Source organism: Mirounga leonina, unplaced genomic scaffold (genome assembly GCF_011800145.1).
Source record: "Mirounga leonina isolate KUSES-001 unplaced genomic scaffold, KU_Mleo_1.0 Mir_127, whole genome shotgun sequence".
Taxonomy (NCBI): domain Eukaryota; kingdom Metazoa; phylum Chordata; class Mammalia; order Carnivora; family Phocidae; genus Mirounga; species Mirounga leonina.
Genome location: NW_023270316.1, coordinates 50568847 through 50589819, shown reverse-complemented (window position 1 = coordinate 50589819; position 20973 = coordinate 50568847). Strand labels below are relative to the sequence as shown.

General features: G+C 40.7%; 1 long non-coding RNA gene across 2 annotated transcripts in view; it reads left to right on the top strand.

The window, feature by feature from the left end:
- LOC118009364 overlaps positions 1 to 12094 on the top strand; it is a 38696-nt gene extending 26602 nt beyond the window's left edge. For both annotated transcript variants that reach the window (XR_004678903.1, XR_004678902.1), the window contains one exon: positions 11688 to 12094. This is a non-coding gene — a long non-coding RNA (uncharacterized LOC118009364). The remainder of the gene's footprint in view (positions 1 to 11687) is intronic.
- Positions 12095 to 20973: the final 8879 nt, after the last annotated feature.

The following is a 20973-nucleotide window of genomic DNA, read 5'->3' as shown; positions in this document are numbered from 1 at the left end:
AGTTTCAGGAGGAAATAGTAAAGTTCCAGTTGCCTGGTGCCTAACTCTTCAATTTTAAAATCAGTAAGTATTTACTGAACTTCTGTCATTTTCCAGGCACTGTGCTAGATGCTAGGGATACAATGGTGAACGGGACAGAAGGGGACCCTGCCTTCATGGGACAGACTTCCCAATGCAGAGACAAAAACATACAAACACACACATACGGTAAAGACTTACATAAATAAATGATTGGAAAGTTATATTTAAGGCCAGTAGAGAAAACAGAAAAGAGGCGAGATTATAAAGTTGGCAAAAACAAACAAACAAAAAAACCCCATAATGTTTGGCCTGATTTACGTAATAAGAAAAGGTCTCAGTGAAGGAGTGACTCGGTGTTGAGATCTAAAACAAAAGAAGGACTTAGTCTTAAAAATATTGGAATGGGGCAGGTGAGAGTCCTCCAAGCAAGGTAACAGCTAGATGGGTTCTGAGAACCGAAATGTACCAGAGTGTGTAGAGTGTGTAGGAGGAGAAGGAAAGAACTATGCATGATAGACAGAGGGTCTGAGCAGGCAGAAACTTTTTAGCCATGGGAAGATGCTTGGATTTAACCTAAATGCAGTGCAAAGCCATCGAAGGTCTTTAAGTAGGGAGAGGTATGCTCAGATTTATAGTTTGCAAAGCATGAATATTTTTCTCTGAATTTCCCAATATGCCTGGCATATTGATATAACTTGGGGAATCTTGGCAAAACCATACTGTTCTTTTTTTTTTTTTTTTAAGATTTATTTATTTATTTTAGAGAGTGTGCATGAGTGGGGGGAAGGGCAGAGGGAGAGGGAGAGAGACTGTCAAGTAGACTCCTCACTGAGCACTGAGCCCGACTTGGGGCTTGATCTCACAACCCTGAGATCATGACCTGAGCTGAAACCAAGAGTCGGACACTTAACCAACTGAGACACTCAGGTGCCCCAAAACCATACTGTCTAAGTTCACAAATTTCGAATATTTCTTCCTTTCCTATTATTCATTTTTACATATTTTTTGAGTGTCTATGATATGCTACATAGTAAATGTGGATACACAGGGAAGATAGAAGATCATTATTTAGGGTGGAAGACCATACAAGAATGGGAAATCTTCATCCATGTGTTGCATACTCCCCCAGCCTGAAGTTCAGAGACTCTAGGAGTGCGAAGAGAAGCAAGTCCTTGAACCTGTGGTCATGAGAGCTGCCCTTCGGGTGGTTGCTCTACTCCCCACCCCCACTCCCTACACCCTGCACCATCCCAGGATTCTGTCAGCATATTTTAATACTTTGGTGCTTTGGATGGATGGTTACATAAGCCCATATAAATAACAGGGAAGTTCTTATGTATTTTACTTTCTCCGTGTGTGGTTAATGGCAGGGTAGGTTCAGAGTAATAAAAATCAGATGATTGCATAAAGGCCAGCCCTAGCTTTGCAGCTTGATCAAGCTATGAGAGTCTTTGTAACAAAGCAGTGCTTAACCTCACCCATGATGCTTAGAAATATTATTGCAGAAGTGGTATCGTCATAGGTAGTCGTACATACAGCGAATCAAAACTGTCCATGTTAAAAATATTGCATTATGTAGCATAGAAGAGTGAAACTCCTAGCAGATTTTGAAAGGGAGCCCAGCAGGAACACAGGTCTTAAGGGGATTTTTGGTGTTATTTCTGATGACTTAAAATCTCTTTCTGTTACGTCAACTAGAAAACAGCTCTCTAAAAAGCTAATGGATGGGCTTCCTGCTATCATAGAGCAAAACATATGTGCCTAGAGCATAAAGACTTATTTTCACCTTTATTCTTATCTTGGTAAAACAGTCCACTGACTGTATCAGCCCTCGTCTGGCTGAGGTTTAGTGCGTCTGTAGTCAGCATTGAAGCCAGAGGAAGAGAGGGCACCAGATACTCTAACTGCCACAGGCATAAGCCATTATCTTCACCCTGTGAAAAATTGCCTGATTTCCTCTCTTGATAAAACTAGGCATGGGTTTAAAAACATTACTTAGAAACATAAACCTCAAATACTGGAGTCCGTCCTTCTCTTCCTTTATCACTCACCAGAGCCTTTGAGAATTGGCCCGGGGGAGGGGTGGGGGGCACGGGGAGGTAGCTACTTGTAATGAAATGCACTTAAGGAGGGGAAAATGTAAGGTTCCATTTCTTTGACGCACAGCTGATAGAACCATTATCTCTGGAGGGCTTATTCAATCAAGAGCCGGAGATGCTGAAGCAAGCAGAGGGTAAGAGGTGTGAAAAGGCTTTCCTTGAGGCATCAAAGCAAACCCTGTGAGCCAGGTCCTCTGTTGGCTCCCCTTGGCTCTGGCCCCCTTAGGGCATGCACCGGCCCTGTTAGGGCACGCACTTCTGTAGGGACCATACGGCATTCTCTCTGCGGAGGGGACCATTCTCGGAGTGTCCCCTAAGCTCGGTCTGAAGACCTTGGCAGAGCAGTGATGCTGTCTGCTCTCTGTCCCCAAGCCACCTTGCCTGTGCTCTTCCCATATCACTTCCTTTTCATCCACCCACTGCTGTGTCGTCCCAAACTCTCCATTGTTCTGCACAGCCTCTTGTACCTGTCTCCTCCTATGCCTTTGTTCCTGAGGTTCTTATCATACTTTCAGATTTCACCCTTTTTCATTAAATCTCCATAACTCTATTCTGGTCTTTACTGCCTATTTTCTGTCTCCATCCCCTGGTTTTGCATTTTGCTTCCATGCCCTGTTTTAGCATTTTCACATTCCTCTCTTATTCTACTTGTGTTTCTATCTTCTCTTCCCTTTAGTCTGTGAGTTCTTTGAGAACAATGAATCATGTCATCACTGCATCTCTCTCCGAAACTTGCACATCCAAAGGATATTTATTAAGTACATTCTAATTGCATTGTTCTAGGTGCCAGGGAGACAAATAGAACAAAAGAACAAAACCCACATAGTCCCTGTTCTCATGGAATTTGTTGGGAGAATGACAATAAACAGGAAACATAGGCAAACAAAATAATTACAAATTGTGATTCAAGTTATAAAGCAAACAGGATAATGGGATAAAAGAATCTCTGAGGAAGGGAGATATTTCATTAGTTGGGTATAAGAGCAGGCTCCCTTGTAGTGATGACCTGAAGGCTGAAAAATTGCCATTCTGGGAAGTGGCAGCAGGCAGGCCAAGTAGAACATTCTGGAGAGTAGGATCAACAAAATCCTGAGGCAGGAAAGGCTTGGCATATTCTGGGAATGGTCTGAAGTCATATTGTGGTGAGGGGGAAAGAGGTAGGAATTGGAACTGGACAGATGGGCAGGAGCCACATCTCTCAGGACCAGGAGTGTGGGTTCTGTTTTAATGAAGTAGGAAGCCATTGGAGGGTTTTAAGCAGGAATGTGATATTTTTTTATTTCGATTTTTCAAAGCTAATATAGATGTTGAATTCAGCTGTCTCTTTTAAGACCAGGGCTTATTTCATCTAAACTGATGTTGATGGGGTTTTTTTCCCCCCCACTGAAAGCATTTGTAAGAACTCTGTGTGTAAGACCAGAAAACCATTAAAAAGAATACTAATTTGTATTTTTCATGTTCATTGTCTTGGCCAGGTAGTTTTAATTGTCTCATTTCTATTAATCTATGAAAAAAGTTTTGCTGAACACACTTCTAGTATATATAGAACATTGGGGAATGGGGTGGTATGTGTTTATGTGAGTATGGTACCCCTTTAATTGAATTCTGAGAACAAATATTTAAAAATCAGCACAATAACTCGTCCTTATAATTAAAATCTTTTCCCTTCACTTTCTCTCTGCGTCTAGGATCCCTCTTCATAAATGTGAGAAATCCTCTTATTGTTTTAATTCAAGAATCCGCACATTTTGGGGAGTGATTAATTTAACTTTTAACAGACTTCTTTGTGGTAGGTGAATCTTTGCTGGTCTTCCTTCCAGGTAGAATGAATAAGTGAAGTGGTCTGGGGTTTCTGTAGAGCAGTTACAAAGAGGAGAAATGTGATGGGAATGGCGACTTTTAGACCCAAGTGGTAGAAAGGCTGAAGAACAGACTTTATCAATTCTATTGCTCCTATAAAACTTTCCTGGTACTAATTCAACTTGGAATAATGCAGCAAGATTTAATTGGTAGCCACCTATTTGTAGCTGAGAAGACTGGAAATAGTTTCACACAATGAAACCCAGCTATAAGGCAAACTGACATAAACCAAATGTTCCTGATAGATCCGCCTACTCTTCATAAACAGAATGGGGTCTGCAACAGTGGGAGGCTGGTCCATCTCTAATTTTATTTTCTTATTGGTGCTCATCCTCCCTAGATTGGGGGTGGAGTACATGTTTCAATTAACTTAAACATATAACCACTCCAGTATGGGTTTCTAGATTCCAGGTTTCATTTAACAACTGTGATGGGCAAAAGCAAACTGTTTAACAACTGTGATGGATAGTATACTTGATCATGCAGTTTCTAATAGTTTCGAAAATGGTTTTTGGAATGATAATAGTTGTAAGAGGTGAAACTATTGTATATTTATTAATAGCCTTTAAGTTTTTTATGAAGTAATCCAATAAAATTGACTTCTACCCAATCCCCACTATCCTCACTTTATTGGCAACATTTCATCTGTGGGTTGTTGTTGAGACATTTTTACTGTTTACCAGATGGGGTAAGATTTTACATAACTTAAAACATCTGCTCTCATTGCAGTCCAATATGATCATCTATTTATATTTTTGAATTATATTATTCATTTCCTTTTAAATGATCATGAAACTGTTTTCAGAAGGATAAGTTTACATGATATTTGCCAAAGACATTTAACTTTTCTCTCTCTTTTTTTTTAATCTGATATTAGGCTAAGCCATATTGTGAGCCATGAATGTAGTAAAATATTTAGATGTAGCTTCACTTTGGAAATATTTGATTTCATAATTAATTGTTGTTAACATCACCTCTACTTTCCTGCCTGTATACACCTGCATATAGTCATTTCAATATAAATATAAAATATAGAAAACTATTTTAGATTGTCCCACAGGTCTGACATAAAATAAAAGTTTTCAAAAAACTTTCCAGAAACTAGGAGAGAAACAGAGAATGGATTCTCTCCCAGAGCGTCCGGAAGGTAGCAACCCATGCCAACACCTTGAATTCTGCTTCCATGCTCCGGAACTACAGAAGAATGAATTTCCATTGCTTTAAGCCACGAGGTTTGTGTGATTTTTTTCATGACAGCCCTAGGCAACTAAAATAGCTGTTCTCTTCTACAATCTACATAAAGAACACTATTAAAATATCATAATTTTGGCTACTTTTTTCCCTTGGATATAGGAAGCAGGATAAAAGGGCAAGGTGACTAGAAATGCCAATAGAAAAAGCATTAGGGGATGGCCATTCTGGGATATCTCACTAATGAATTATGTAGCTCTGGAAGAGTCACTGAACTTCTCAGAGGCAGTAAAGCCACCAGCCGTCTTGAAGTTTGCTAGCTTGGCACTGCTGTTCCCCCAGGAGCGGAACATGGCTTGGCAGAACCAGGGCCACCTGTGTGCAGATCCTACCCCTACCATTTGGTTGCTAACCCTCAACTTCTTTTCCATACGATAATGGTCATTATGTTTACTTTAGAGGGTTATAGGTGGGTTAAATGGGAAAATGTATGTAAAACATATTTTTGGCACATAGTAGGTGCTCAACAATGATTTATCTTCCATCATTAAACTGTAGCTTTTGTTTCAAATACTTCAGGGCCAGTTTACCATCATGTTGACTCAGTCCTGAAGGCCTTTCTGGTTATTGTCAAGCAGGTGTCTTAATCTTTTTAAAAAAATTTCCATTATTTTTTTTCAGTTTTCATTCTTGGCTCTGCCTTCTATGTATCACCAACAGACAAGGACATGTGTATTGAATACTCTTAGTTTGTTCTGAAAGAATAGATTGAAAATAAGTTTTTTTTTTGTTTTGCTTTGTTTCAAACTATGCTCTCATCCCACCCCCATAAACCCATAGCCTGAGAATTTAAAAATCTCTGAACTAATATTTTAACTGTGACTCACTGGAAATGGTACTCTGCCATTGTCTGACAAATACAAATGATTGACATTTCTAACTGATTTTGGAGGAGGGCTTTTTATTTATTTATTTAATTTTATTTTATTATGTTACGTTAGTCATCATACATCATTAGTTTTTGATGTAGTGTTCCATGATTCATTGTTTGCGTATAACACCCAGTGCTCCATGCAGAATGTGCCCTCCTTAATACCCATCACCAGGCTAACCCATCCCCCACCCCCTCCCCTCTAGAACCCTCAGTTTGTTTCTCAGAGTCCATAGTCTCTCATGGTTCATCTCCCCCTCCGATTTCCCCTCCTTCATTCTTCCTTTCCTGCTATCTTCTTCTTCTTTTTTTAACATATAATGTATTATTTGTTTCAGAGGTACAGGTCTGTGATTAATCAGTCTTACACAATTCACAGCGCTCACCATAGCACATACCCTCCCCAATGCCCATCACCCAGCCACCCCATCCCTCCCACCCCCACCACTCCAGTAACCCTCAGTTTGTTTCCTGAGATTAAGAATTGGAGGAGGGCTTTTTAAATGAGACAATCTTCAGTATATAACTTAAAAACACCTAGAGCCACCACTTGCATAAATTCAGGCCTACTTAAGAGTGATACTATATAACAAAGCAGGGACTCAGAATGATAATGCATAATATACCCTTAAAAGCATAGATGAACTGGGGCACCTGGGTGGCTCAGTTGGTTAAGCATTTGACTTTTGATTTCGGCTCAGGTCATGACCTTGGGTCCTAGGATCAAGCCCCACGTTGGGCTCTGTGCTCAGCTGGGAGTCCGCTTGAGGATTTTTCTCCCTCTGCCCATCTCCCTGCTCACTCTCTCTCTTTCTCTAAAATAAACAAATAAATCTAAAAAAAAAAAAAAAGCCTGGATGAACTATGAAATTTAATCCCCATTGGCCTTTTCCGGCTAAAAGAAATAAATTTCACGGGGCGCCTGGGTGGCTCAGTTGGTTGAGCGACTGCCTTCGGCTCAGGTCATGATCCTGGAGTCCCGGGATCGAGTCCCGCATCGGGCTCCCTGCTCAGCAGGGAACCTGCTTCTCCCTCTGACCCTCCCCCCTCTCATGTGCTCTCTCTCTCTCATTCTCTCTCTCAAGTAAATAAATAAAATCTTTAAAAAAAAAAAAAAAAGAAAGAAATTTCAGAAACCCCTGAATTTTGAAATAGCAAATATTTGTTACATTTTTCAGACTAGGATGGATAGTCAAATGCACGGTCCTGAGCAGCACTTACTAAAACCCTAATTTCTCTCCTTTCTGGTTTTATCACACACTAGAAGCTGCTCTGCAGCTCCCAGACTTACTTCAACCTCCAAACCCAGCATCCTACCCACCTTTCTCTGGCTCCCCCACCATTCCTTTACAACGCACATTAACCTGTCCTAGCTCTGGCTACATGAGCTCCATCCTGTTTGCAAGCAGGGAGGAGGGACAGGGTTGGCCTGGGCAATGCCAGGAGGATTCTCTTTCTTTCCTTTCCTTTTCCTTTCTCTTAATTTTTTAAATTTAAATTCAATTTAGTTGACATATAGTGTATTAATAGTTTCAGGGATAGAATTTAGTGATTCATCAGTTGCATATAACACCCAGTGCTCATCACAAGTGCCCTCCCTAATGCCCATCACACATTTACCCCTTCCCCCCACCCACCTCCCCTCCAGCAACCTTTAGTTTGTTTCCTATAGTTAAGAGTCTCTTATGGTTTGCCTCCCTCTCTGTTTTTTTTTTTTTAGGTATCAGTTATTTTTTTTTTATTATGTTAATCCCCATACATTACATCATTAGTTTTAGATGAAGTGTTCCATGATTCATTGTTTGTGCATAACACCCAGTGCTCCATGCAGAATGTGCCCTCCTCAATACCCACCACCAGGCTAACCCATCCTCCCACCCCCATCCCCTCTAGAACCCTGTTTGTTTTTCAGAGTCCATCGTCTCTCATGGTTCGTCTACCCCTCCGATTTCCCCCGCTTCATTCTTCCCCTCCCGCTACCTTCTTCTTCTTCTTTTTTTTTTCTTAACATATATTGCATTATTTGTTTCAGAGGTACAGATCTGAGATTCAACAGTCTTGCACAATTCATAGCGCTTACCAGAGCATATACCCTCCCCAGTGTCTATCACCAGTCACCCCATCCCTCCCCTCCCACCCCCCACTCCAGCAACCCTCAGTTTGTTTCCTGCAATTAAGAATTCCTCATATCAGTGAGATCATATGATACATGTCTTTCTCCGTTTGACTTATTTCACTCAACATAATACCCTCCAGTTCCATCCACGTCGTTGCAAATGGCAATATTCCATTATATATATATACCACTTCTTCTTTATCCATTCATCTGTCGATGGACATCTTGGCTCTTTCCACAGTTTGGCTATTGTGGACATTGCTGCTATAAACATCGGGGTGCACGTCCCTCTCTGTTTTTATCTTATTTTATTTTTTCCTTCCCTTCCCCTATGTTCATCTGTTTTATTTCTTAAGTTCCACATATGAGTGAAATCCTATGGTATTTGTCTTTCTCTGACTTATTTCACTTAGCATAATACCCTCTGCTTCCATCGACATCACTGCAAATGGCAAGATTTCATTCTTTCTGATAGCTGAGTAATTTCCATTGTATATAAACACCACAACTTCTTTATCCATTCATCTGTCGATGGAGATCTGGGCTCTTTCTATAGTTTGACTCTTGTGGATATTGCTACTATGAACATTGGGGTACAGGTGCCCCTTCAGATCACTAGTTTTGTATTTTTGGGGTAAATCCCTAGTAGTGCAATTGCTGGGTCGTAGGGTAGCTCTATTTTTAACTTCTTGAGGAACCTCTACACTGTTTTCCAGAGTGGCAGCACCAGCTTGCATTCCCACCAGCAGTGTAAGAGGGTTCCCCTTTCTCTGCAGAGGATTCTCTTTCTTGAGCTGGGGAAAATGCTATGAACTTTATGTAAAAAGTAATTTTTAGACCTGTCACAATAAGTTTATAATTATAAACTTTTCACTTAAATGTACTTTCAGACATATTATCACATTTCCTCTTTAAGATATTTTATGACATTCTCATAATACATTACTATTTTTAGGATGCTAGCTGACTTGGCTGAGTTAAGTGTAGAGGCAAAACTTGAATCTGGGTCTTTTAACTCCTAGTCCTGTGCCTCTGTCTGTCTGTCTATCTATCTATCTATCTATCTATCTATCTATCTATCTATCTATCTATCTATCATCTCCCTATCTATCTCACCATCTAATCACCTATATTTCTTTATCCATCCATCTAGTCTCATTGCTTTACCATAACCATACTCAAATGGGTGCATGTAACTCATGTTCTAAGAGCAGAATGTGGGAGGCAATGGTCATAAATGATTGGCATCCTCCCAGCCACATAGTGCTGTGTGGTGCATGCCAGTCCTCACGGTCAACCACCACTGAAGCTGCCAACACGTTCTAAAGTGTCGTAACAACTGAAGGTAAACTATCAGAATGGAGGACCATAAGGGGAGAGATATAGGCAATGAGACAATTTTATGGGGTGGGTATGCTCTAACATTTTACTATCACTTATTCCTAATTCCACCTTTCCTGAGTAATGTGTCTGATCAAAATGTAATGCAATAAAAATAAAATGAAATAATTGCTTTCCTAGTCCATAAGTGGAAATCAAAAGTCAGTGGAGAGGCAGTTTTTCCAAGTTAAAAGCCATTCAAACTATGAATAAATTGTATCAGATCATTGCTATTAATTAACCAATCTATTCAAGAAACTTTTGGGGTAGACATAGCAGAGGTTAAACATTAGAAAGCCTTCCTGAAAGGCCAGCAGGGTCTGATTTCTATTCTAGGCTCATTGTAATCCTCATCCCAGTTCTCCCAGTAAAAATGATTTTCAACACACATGCTTTCTTAAAGACGAATTAAATAAAATCAGTAAGATTCCTTTTCCTAGTTTAGGGGTCACAAACCTTTTCCCATAAAGGGCCAGAGCATAAATTTAGGCTTTGTGGACTGTGTGGTCTCTGTCACAACTGCTCCCCTCTTTCTTTGTGGCTCGAATGCAGCAACGGGCAGAAATGAATTATGTGTGACTCTGTTCCAAACAACTTTATTTACAAAGACAGGCAGTGGATGGATTTAGTTTGCAGGCTGCAGTTTGCAGACCCCTTTCCTAGATCAAACTGAGAAGTCAGAAGGTGGGGTGTAATGCTAGGAAAACCTGTTTTTGCTGAATATAAAATGTAAGACAAACATCTGTACACGTTGCCTGACATAGCTGCATTAGCCCATCCCGATTTATTAATATATGCAAACACCTTCCCTCCTCTGTGATTCAAGGATCTCTTTACTTTTCTGTAAGCAGAGAAACAGTTCCAGTTCTCTTCAAGGCTAGGCCTGCTCTAAGGGGAATGAAAATGATTGCAATTGGAAAAGCAAATATTCTCCCTTACCAAAGTTTTAAGATAGAAAGTGGAGAAATAAAAACTTCATTAGTAGCCAGAACTGGGCCTTGGATCCTCATTCGTTTTGAAAGCACCAAATAGGCGAAAAAAACGAATGCATCAATCTTTCAGAATCAATGCATCTCTCTGCAAATAGAGCTAACTTTCTACTTCTACCCCATTCTCCCTTCATTCACCATAGAGACACCGGAAATCAGATCATCCCGGAGTTAAACTACGTTATGGTGCCAAGCAAAGATTCTTGGTATATAGATTCTTAGCAAAATGACAACCACGCTGTGAACTTTAGAAAATGTAACATAATGTAACATACAATCCATCGAGAAGCCTCCTAAATAGAAGGGAAGCCAGCAGCTGTGAGCTGTCGAGCTGTCGCTTTCAGCACCTGACCTCCCGAGATGCTTAATAAAATAGCCTACAAAGTATTACTCTCTCATCAGTGCCAAGAAGCATTGCTGGGGGAGATAAATAAAGCTATTTTCCAAACGGGGAATATTCTGGCGTGCCGATATTGAAATGACAGTTTCTTTATGGGATAGGAGATGGGCAGGAGAACACCAGCCAGGTAGTTGCCCCCGTGCCCACCACCAGTCTAAGGTCTATAATGAGATTCCAAATTAGATCGCTGAACCTCAGAGACGAGGTGCTTCACATCTGTGAGATGTTCAGCTTGACTTCATAATGAGTTCACCGAGCAGAATGAACCACTCTTGAAATCAAATACTTTGCATTCAGGATGAAATAAGTGGGGATCAATCATAGTCAGGGAAGTAGCATTTGCTCGGAATGTAATGCTATACTGAGCAAAAAAAAAAAAAGGAAAAAAAAGGGACAGCATGACATGGAGTGTACAAGAGAGCCAGTCCGTGGGTGACACAAATGTGCACCATTTGTCCTGGGGCAGAGCTGCACGTATTAGCCTCTGGAGATGATATCTAAAGAAGGTGGGATGGTGAGAAGGACAAAAGGGTCATACTGTCTACCAACACAAATCAACATGCCCGGGAAGCACCCCCAAAAACCGCCATCTTAGGAATGTTTTCGGAGTGTACTCTTCCCAGAGGCTTTTGTCTGGGGACAGCTTTGGGGAACCAAGCACAGCAGTCTTGGTAACAAGGGTGTTTTATTTTGCATGCAGGTGAGATTCTAGACGGAGCCAGGCAGACTGCACCTACAGATGGCATGAGTGAGTGTCAGCAAATGCCCAGGACACTGCTGTGGGCAGCTAAAGAGCTTCACAGGAGAACCTGCACCTTTCACTGGCCAGGCAGCTCACTCACCAAGTCCCTAACGTGAGTTTCTGGGGAAAGCCCTGTAGGCTGGCATGGCCAACACCCCAATAATCCAGGGCCTTTGATCCCAGCCAGCCTGCCATGATTAGTATACCTGCCAGGGCCAGGGTTCTCCCAAGGCAGGGGTTGGCTGCTGGAAATAATCAGGGGCACCCCCAGGTGTGACCCACCTCTCCTTTCTCAGAATCGAGATCGTTACCTGTTCACTGTCTAGCGGGGAAATGTCACTGGAGGCCTCATTAACAGCAGACAGTACAGAGAGTCATCCTATAACTTCTGGCTTTTCTGCAGGATTTGAAGCTTATATTATAGGAGGAAGAAAAAGAACAGGTGTCATGACTTGTCTTTCTCTTTTTTCATCCTGCAGCTGTCACTCACAGCATTCCAAACAGAATGAAAAGCACCAACAGGAAGCTCAGTGAGTTGCTTGGCTTGGGAGGTCAGGTTTGTTCCACTCATTGTTTTTTACCAGAAGGGACAGTGACCCAGTATCCCTCTCTCCTACTTTCTCTTTCAAGATTCTCTTTTGACTTGACACAACCTCTTGGCTGTCAAGCTCCATCCAGATCCCAGCAACCACCTGCTTGGATCAGTCCTGGACATGGACCTGCTGCTGGCCTTAGGCTACTTTCTGGAATCTTCCAAAAGTCACAGGGGAGCAAGTAAGTGCATTTCATTCTCTCTGTTCCTCACTGTGTCTGCTAATGAAAGCTTTTCTGCCATGGGGAGAGAGACTGGCCCATCTGGTGCTCCTTTGTTCCCAGTAAGATTGTAGGAATAGAGGGGAGATATTTTGGATGGCAGCCTCTGGTTGCTACTACAGTTCCTTCTCTGGACTCACCCTGCCATGCCAAGCTGTGATTTTCAGCATGGAAATGGACTGGAAACAGTGAGGAATGTGATGGAAGGCCTTCAGGGTCAAAGAAAAACAAGGTGGGGACATGCAGTACATAACCCAGCTAAGCAATGCTAGTGTGTGGAATGCCTCTTTAGGAAAAGGTGTTTCCCAAACTGCTCTACCAATTAACTTATTCTGGAGCGTTTCCCAAGACTGTTATTCTGGGGGGAACTTTAAGGGTTAAATGGTGAGAATGATCATTGCTGTTCATTATACCTACATACCGAGGTAGTATACTGACAGCACACACACCAAGAGCCATTGCCATCAGGAGACAAGAAGACTGTGGTCTCTCATTAAGACAGGTACAAATTGATCCAGGGTGTTCAAGGTCAAACCATGAAAAGAAGTGCTGTTGTTCTGCTATTTGTCTCCCTCTCTTTCTTTTAAATTTACTCCTCTCCAATTCATTGAATCCCCACCCCCCCATGCCATTCTTAGACTCTCTTAGGGAAAATTCTGTGTACTTTTCTAAGTTGAATCTCATTTTTCTATTCTTGTCCGTATTCTTGTTCCTAGGGGAAAAGACATGGCTAGAATTCTTGTGTGTGTATGACTGATAAAGCCTTTAGAAAAAGAGATAATGAGGCAGAGACCAACAGAGACTCAAAGACTCTCCAGCATGGATATAACACAACAACTATGTCATCTCAAAAGAAATCTTGTCATTAATATGCCGGGGATGGGAGTCCTTGTCTGAGTGGTCATGCAGGCGGGCCGCATTTTCCGAGTACCTGCCGCGCTGCAGACAACTGTCCCAGTCACAGTGGGGAATTATATAGGAGCAAGGCACTCTAATAAAAATAAGAGGGACCGAACAAAAAAGCACTGAAAAATACAGAGAGGAAAAAAAAATGCACTCTCAGAAGCACTTGTGTAATCCGGTACATCATTACCTGAGTGGTGAGGGTGTGCCTACAGTGGTGGAGGAGAAGCTGTTAGAGCCTGCGAGAAATTGTCTGGGGAGGCCTCCTGGGGTGGGGAGAGGGTGCTCTGAATACTAAGACAAATTTGCATCTAGTAGAGGAGAGATTAAACAAAGAGTTTCCGGGGGCCCAGCAGTGGGGAAGCAAAGCTGCAGGAAGGCCCTGGCCCTCTCAGCTGGTTCTTTATCCAGGCCCTCTTGGGTTAGAGCCCCTTTCTACACATATTCTCTCTTAGCTTGCTGTGGGCCTTCTGGTTTGCGAGAGCCAGGAAACTTGAAGCTTTAGGAACAAAGATTGTCTTCCTTTAAACACAGGTGCACTGCCATGTCCTCCGTCTTACAAATTGATAATGGAATAAAGAATTTTCTTTTGTGAACGGAAGTGCCAATGAGATCAGGTCAGTTATGTCAATATCCTCTCTGGCCCTTTCAACTTGGTGAGGCAGTGGAGATGCCATATGACAGCTACAAATAATAGCCCTAGGCAATGAAGGCTTTCAAAGCAACTGTCTTGGATGTTTCTCCATTTATGTGGTGTGTTTGCCATCATCTTCCAGGCTCTGCATCCCTGCTTTAATCCATGCTTCTGGCCTCTTTGTCTTCGGCAAACCTTTGGATTCCTGTAGGCTCATAGCTCCTCGGTTCCTAGCTCGGTCCCTTTTCCTGGTTTCTGAGTTTCTAACATATCTATGGGGGAAGAACCTTCATTGGCAGGAGTGCTCACCTCCTCTCTCTGCGTTCCCGCGCTGCCCTCTTCGCCTCCCACCCTGTCCCCCACTATCCTTCCCCTCCCCGTACACATCACTGGGAGAAGATTCTGACACAGATATCCCAGCGATTAAAATTCTTATGCTTACTGGGGAAAGAATACTGTTAAAATAATTTCCCAGAAGTGATGAAGTAGTTTTTACCAAGTTAAAAAAATGATAGAATAGGAAGAGCCAGGTCTAGGGGATTTGATTACCTTTTAATTACTCTAGTAGTTCTCAACCTTGGGGGTGATTTTGGCCCCACCCCAGGGGATATTTGGCAATGTCTGGAAACATTTTGGTTGTTGGAGAGAGGCAGGTGGTTGCTACCTGCTCTAGAAGTTAGGGGTCAGGAATGCTCCTTATATCCTTCAGTGCACAGGACTTACCAGGCCTAAAATGTCAGGGTGTTCCAGATGAGAAGACCTGAATTACCCTAACTGTAACAAAGTTGTGTTGTTTACATTTTGGTAATTTAGTTTACCTAGGAAGAAAAAGATACATTTTTCCCTAGCTAGTCAAATGAATGCAAATTTCTTTGGAAGAAATTTTTATTCTTGGCTCCTCCCTTTACTCAATGTCCAAGAAATTTCCAGGGATTGGCAAACATTTTCTGTGCCAGCTACTGAATGTTTTAGGCTCTATAAGGTTAAGAGGCAAAAGTGAAGATATTTATACAACAAGGGAGAAAATCTCTGCTGTTTGCCTTCAGTGGGCTGTCCCAGGTGGTGGGTAGGCTTTGCACCTGTGTGCTAGAGGAAGAACAACTGGCTCGAGAGGTGTGGCCTGGCAGTGCGGTGACTCTTGGGCTGAGAGTCCATCACTCAGTGCTAACAGCAAAGTCCCTCACACTCAAGGGGCAATAAGAGCTGGCTTTGGGTAGCAGCAAGGCTCAGCTGCCAGCTAGGGAGGGAGGTGGGGGTGGAGCATGGATCACAGAGTGGATGCCTGGGTTTGGTCTCCATGACTCTGGTGCTAGCCAGTGCAAGTTCCTATGGGCTGTAGATAAAACAGAAAGATAGGGCCTGCAAGCTGTAGTTTGTCAAGCCATGACCTGTATTGTTCTGGATTTTGTATTTCAACATCTTCATTTTTCTGAGAGGTTTCTTTTTTTTTTCCATTTACGATTTTTATTTATTTATTTATTTGAGAGAGAGAGAGCACAGAGCGAGAGTGAGAGGGAGAAACAGACTCCCCGCTGAGCAGAGAGCTTGATGTGGGGATTGATCCCAGGACCCTGAGATCATGACCTGAGATGAAGGCAGATGCTTAACCCAACTGAGCCACCCAGGCACCCCCTTTCTGAGGGGATTCTTCTGTTTCAACCTGAAGAGAATTTCCAAATGTTTCTACAGTCTTTAGTAACAGCAGAATTTAACTTAATCATGGAGCAAAATCATATATAAAGATCATTTTCCCTAAATGGGGTCGATCCTGTTCAGCTCTACCATGTAAAACTTTGGGTTGCTAGACTTTGAGGGGGGCATATTGGATTCATTAAGATGTCTATATCCAGATTACCCACCAGCAAAAAAAAAAAAAAAAAAAAAAAAGATGAGACTAGTAGGCATAAACTCCTCTTTATTCCCTAAACCTGTAAATGTACAGCTCAAAATATTGGTCTGATTTTATTGGCATAATAACTATGAGAGTTAGTCTAAATAAGTTAAATACTTTATATATTTTATATGAAAGGAAGGGAAGTAATTATTAGAAAACAATCAAAACCCTTCCCACTTCCTTTTCTCTGTTCTTGGAGAAAGAGGTACATTCTTGGAGAAAGAGGTACATTCGCCAATTTGTATGCCAATTTGTTCAAGCTTATTCCTCTACCTGTATCCTTGGTCCAATTTTTATCTCCTTGGAAATAAGCTCTTTAACAATCTTTGTCTTATATCCACTAACATTTTCAAGAAGTACCATTCTAAATGGCGAACCCTTTAGAAGCATTCTTATTATATTTGTAAACAACACACTAATGCTTGCTGTCTCGGCTATGAAACACTCCAGTGGAGGTCCTAGAAAATTGCAATAAGACAAGAAAAAAAGAAATTATCTATTTGCTAGTTTATCTTCTTCTGCTCATCCCTGAACTGGTATGTTTTCAGGCCTATATTTTCAGTGCTTTAATTTCTTATTGTATATGCTCCCCATAGGTGGACTCATTGTCTCCCATGGCTTTAGTTATAGTATATAAATTAAGTGTCCAAATCTATATTGAAAATTCAGACTTTTCTCCTGAACCATGCTCTTAACATCTAATTCTTTATTAAATAGCACCACCTGTATGCCACAGAGGCATCTGAAAGTTAACATATCCAATATATTCAACACTGAACTCATTATCTTCCCCTGTAAATCTGCTCTTTCTCTATGTACAGGGTTTATTCATGCCAAAATGTCAATAGTATCTAGATTGGGAAACCTCCATTTTTTTCTGTATTTCCTATCATGGGAACAGAGCCAGCCTTCACTCATCCCACAATCCTCAATTCTGGGAGTCATTCCAAGCTCATCCACAGACAACTGTGCACCAAGATTTTGTCATTTCTGTCCTCACTTTTCCTTTTCTACCACTACTGCCTTAGATTAGGCTTCCATCATATTTCTCCATAACTATTGTAATAATACATTAATTGGCCTCCCTGTTAATTCTTATATTCCTCCACAGTATTGCAGTTACAGGGACCTGTTGAAAATGAAAGTCTAATCATATTATTTCCTGACTTAAACTTTTTCTGGAGTTATAAAAGCCTTGACAGGTAAAGCAGAAACTATTTAGCATATACACAAGGTCTTCCACTTTCTGGTCCTGTACTGTTAACAGTCAGTATTCATCTATTCTTTGTATTTATTACAATATTTACTTAACATTATGTGCTAGGCATATGCACTTACATATGTTTAATTTAATCTCAAAACAGCCCTAAAATGAAGGTATTGTTTTTATTCCCTCCATTTACAGTTCAGGAAACTAAGGCACAAAGTCTTTAAAGAATTTATCCAAGATCACACAGCTAGAAAACCACATGTTTGGAATTTGAGCCCACATGGACTGATTCCAGAGCGTAATACTCCCTTCCCACTCCCAGGAGGACACAGGAGCTCAGGAACACCCTTTTCCCCTCCTTTTCCTTCTTTTGGGTCTTGGTTGCACAGAATCAGCTTTGTGTTTGTTTTATGACACATTCTCAACATTGCCATGCATGGATAGTTCGTTATTTTTAATAACGTTATCACACCCCCAAATGCCACCCAAAACATGACTCTTAAGACCTTGACAATAATCTAAACCTAAAAATATGACTCATGTTTTTATTTCCCTTCCCTGTTTCTCTGAAGTTACCATCATTCTGAATCTACTTTTGTTTTAATATACACTTATTGCTATCATATGTATTCCCCAAAAGTATATATTTTTATTTTAGATGATTTCCACTTCAAAAGGCTATCCTAATTCTTTGGGACATACTGTCCCGAAGACTGACCTATATCACTATACTTTGACCAGTATGTAACAAACCGTTTTGTGAATATACTACCTTTGGTTGATCTGCTCTTTAGTTGATGGGCATTGGCTTGTATCCAGGACTTGGTTGTTCTGAATAGTGGGCTGCCACTCTTAGACATGTTTCCTTGTATGTGTGCACAAGTTTTCTTTGGGCAGAGCTCATGTTCTTCATCCCTATGCTGTACAACATTGCCTCCTGGCTATACTTAGAGTCATTCAGTCATTCAACAAATATTTATTGAACACCTATGTGTTCTAGGTGCTGAGGAAATAAAGAGAGAGAAAATTCTTCCTCTTATAATGCTAATGGGGAAGACAGAAAAAACAGAGAAGTTAATGAAACACATAAGTAAGGTATAACATATCTTTTTCCATTTCTCACTTCACAGTTAATGCTACAGCAATTCTAAACTACTGGAACATAAGGTTTGATTCCTCCAAATTTTTGCTCATATTGTTTGATTTGCATGCAGTGTCCTTTTAGCCCTGGTGTTTTCTGTGTAACTTTTATTTCCCTTTGTCTTTCAGGATTCAACTCAGATAATACCTCTGTTATGAAGCTTTCGGTGGTACCTCCTTAAGGTAAGGTCCCCTCCTGTGTACTCAAATAGATCCTTATCATATCTTTATCACATCTCTTTTCCACTTTCTTCCTCCTCCAGAGTAAAAAATCAAATCTTACTATCTTTAAATAGCTCTAGTGACCAGTGTGATAGCCACAGATAAAAGGTGTTCCGTAGACGATTATCAGAAAAAAAGCTGAAATACTTCTCAAAATTCTAGGACAGTATCTTCTGAAGGAATTCACACTTGGGATTTTAAGAAAGAGACTTAGTTCTGTATATGAGGATTACAAGAAGTAGTTATGATGAGTGCATCTCTTCACTCATGAAAAACAAATGTAGTCTGGTCATGCCCTTACTCAAGGGAATGAGACAACCTTATCATTAATTAATTCAAGAGACGTGTTGTCAAAAGTTCTTCTGTTCCTTTTGCACAAGAGATCAAAAATGGATTTGGAAAAGAAACTCCAATGAAGTGGTTTGGAAAGCAATGTAATTTAGCAGAAAAAGCAATGCCCTTGAAATGAGAAGAACTTGGTGGTGTTATAGGTAGTCTTGAGCTTATGGAATGGGAAAGAGAAAAAAAAATCAAAATCATGGAGAATGTGATCTGAAGGTCTGGAGAATAGATATTCTATAGCCACCCTTTTCATTCATAATGATTTTTCTTACCTAGAAGAAAGTCCATCTTAGATATTTAAACTTTAATCTGACTTAAAGTTAAGACAAATGGATTCTTTTAATTTTTTGATATCTATTCATGAATAAAGATACAGGTTATCTCTCTCATGTCTGTATTTGTTGTTCTCCTTGTCAATGAAACTTTTGATTGTGAAAGTACTATAGGCCCTCCCCCCACCTCCTTCCATCCTTAATTCCTAACTGGTAATAGAGGATTATGTCAAAGAAGGCTACATTGATTTGCAAACAAAGAAATAGGAATTAAAGACAGTCTTTTGAGAGTTCTAAAACAAAGTGGTGTCCCAGGACCAGGAAGATGAGGAAAAGACAAGAAAGATGGGAGAATTCTACAGAAAGAGGGGACCAGAATGAAAAAGATGGGTAGTAAGAAATGTCTATGGTGTTTATGGTCAGAAATTGGACATGAAACACAACAGCCATGTCTGTCAATGGAATCAAAATTAATGATCCAGTAATCTACTACTGGTTATTTACCCAAAGAAAATAAAAGTACTAATTCAAAAATATATATGCACCCTGTGTTTATTGAAGCATTATTTACAATAGTCAAGATATGGAGGCAACATAAGTGTCCATTGCTAGATGAATGGGTAAAGAAGGTGTGGTATATGTACACAATGGAATACTACTCAGCCATAGAAAGGATGAGGTCTTGCCATTTCTGATAACAGGGATGGACCTAGAAGGTGTTATATTAAGTGAAATAAGTCACACTGAGAAAGACAAATACCATATGATTTCACTCATACATAAAATCTAAAAAACAAAAGAAATGAATAAATAAACAAAAAACAGAATCAGACCTATAAATACAAAGAACAATCTGATGGTTATGGGAGGGAAGGGGTGTAAGGAGATGGGCAAGATGAATGAAGAGGAGTAGGAGAGGCCTACTCATTCCACAACAGGCCTCTATTTGTGGAATGAATAAGTCACAGGGATGAAAGGCACAGCGTAGGGAATATAGTCAATGATATTGTGGTAGCGTTGTGTGGTGATGGATAGTAGCTCCACTTGTGGTGAGCATTGCATAACGTAGAGAGATGTTGAATCTCTATGTTGTACACCTGAAACTAATGTAACATTGTGTGTCAACTATGCTCAAATAAAAAATTAAAAAAAATAAAACAAGAAACAGAAAACTAAAGAAAAATTTTAAATGTGGAAAAGAAAAAGAAACTGATGAGAGTTAAGTGATGAGGAATGTAAGCAGTATAGGGACTCCTCGGGCCTCTGGGCTGCATAGGACTGGAGCTGGTTTATGTACACATTAAAAGAAAAGGTCTTCCAGGATGACTAGCATTTGTGAAGACATGGGAGTACATTTAGAATTGTAATAGGCATTTGGGACTGCATATACTTAATGAATTTAGGGTTGCTCATAATATTAAATAATACTGGGATGTTTCCATGTAGTTTTTTTTTAGATTTTATTTATTTTTTAGAGAGCGAGCGAGAAACAGCATGAGAGGGGAGAGGGTCAGAGGGAGAGGCAGGCTCCCTGCCGAGCCGGGAGCCCGATGTGGGACTCGATCCCAGGATCCTGGGATCACGACCTGAGCCGAAGGCAGACGCCCAACCATCTGAGCCACCCAGGCGCCCCTCCATGTAGTTTTGAAAGTATGGGCATATAGGTTTAGAGCTATCAGCATCACACAGAGTTCCTTTTCTTAAAAAAATGTACAGTTTTTTTTGTTTGTTTTCGATTATCTTAAGGACATATTTTAAGGTATAGAGTTCAGAAGAGGTGACCAGAAAGGATTATTTAATCGAATGACAAGTAC